Here is a 1,915-nt window from a genome sequence, read left to right as displayed (position 1 = left end):
AAAGCACTTATAATTGACTAATCCTTTTTAAGGGTATTGCTTAGTGAGGGTCATTCCAACAGCCATCTAATAAATTCTGAGTAGTATTTATTCCCATGAACTGCATACACAAATATGCTTGCTGTGCAGGTAGCTGAGATACTAAGGAGAGACCTAAGGGCACACAGCTTACAGGTGTATAGTGTCCTGAATGTATTTCACATTTTCCTGCATCCATGCCCTTTGCTTTCCCCTCATCATAATCTCCCCTCTGTTTCTTTCTTTACTTTCAAATTATCTATATAAATTTGTAGCCATGTTTAATATTTCTTCAACCATTCCATCAATGTGGTTTTTACTATTTTCTGACAACATTAATCATTTTTTAAATTTGTCCCTCACTTTGTTGTTGAAATATTTGAATCTCACTCAGTAGTTGGCCCCTATCCTTGCCAAGCCTTACACTGAGGACAGCTTTGTTAGAAAGAGTTGCCCTTGCACTCAAAATACAAAGATATATCTTGTAAAAAGTACTGTACTCAAGATTAGGTTATTGAGAGCTTCAAATTAGAGTAAATTCTTGGTCCCGGGTGGATTAGAGGATACCTATGTCAAAATTCATTCTTGGTTGACTTGCATGTAGTTGAAAATGACAGAAAGAAAAATGGGAAGATAAGTTTGAGCCATGTAGGATGCGTTCTAGTCCAATAACCCTAAGAAATTTGAGCTGCCATCCCCTTTTAAATAAAATGGAATGAATATATGATGACACTTCAGTAATGCTGCAGACTCCCGTGCACAGTGGAGAAGCCAACCTTGGACAGCTAAGTGTGCAAAAAAATATTAAATTAAGTTAATAAATAAATTAGACAGAACAACAGAGTAGAATATTTACTTTGCCTTTCCAGGGCCTATTTCATCCCAGCCATCCTCTTTCATGACAAGCTCTAGTCCCTATTCTTTTCCTAGGAGTTCTACAATTCATCCTCCATGTTCTGACTTTTTATTTTACACAAATTTTTTATGGATGCACATGGGATCCATACACCATTTTTATGGTATACATGGGATAATTTGATACATTTACATAATTTGTAAAGTTCAAATCAGTGTATTTGGGATAACCATGTTCCCTATTCTTCTCCCTACGCCCAGCCTGGGGATAGATTTTTAGGATTTCTGTCTTTATTGTATCTGATTCAATATCAAATATGGAAAGATTCCCTGATTTATTATAAGTCTGAGTTTTAAAATCTGTTAATAAGTCTTCCTTTACTTGACCTAAATCAAGAGAACATTGTTGTGAGTATTTCGGGTCTATAATTCATTGAGAGATGTGATGAAAACTGAAGGATCAATAAGCTTGTAATATCCCAAAACTTTCATCATTACTGAGATCTCCATAAAAGCTCAGAACTAATAAGGAAAACAAAAACTACAAAATAAACAATAAGTACTCAGAAGTGTCAAGTCATAAATATGTGATAAGTATGCTGGAGGCTTAGAATTTCTTATGAGGTATTTGCCAATACTTCTATGAGGTTCAAATTCTATTGCTGCCTTTTTAATTACATACTCAAATGATGCTATTTTACTTCAAAGATATATCAGTTCCAGAATCTTGAAAAAACAATGTTACAGATCTATAGTAAGGACTTCAAATTTTAAAATGTATGTATATGTACATATATGATGTGCATAACAATGCTATGCACTTCTTATTTTTCATAGCAGCATAATTTCATGATTTAAAGAAATATCAATGTAAAACATGATTTATTTCAATTCAAATTTGTACTTCCGATAGAAACAGGTGCAATTATTTTTACTTAGTGAAGTAAGACTTTATTTCTAAAATAGTCCGCTCTTACTGTACATATTCAGAGGTAGGGTTGTGGAATTCTGGTGCCATTTATTACATAATATACAGAAAAAT

The sequence above is a fragment of the Propithecus coquereli genome, unplaced genomic scaffold (genome assembly GCF_000956105.1).
Source record: "Propithecus coquereli isolate 6110/MARCELLA unplaced genomic scaffold, Pcoq_1.0 Scaffold247, whole genome shotgun sequence".
Lineage (NCBI taxonomy): Eukaryota > Metazoa > Chordata > Mammalia > Primates > Indriidae > Propithecus > Propithecus coquereli.
This window is presented reverse-complemented; position numbering follows the sequence as displayed.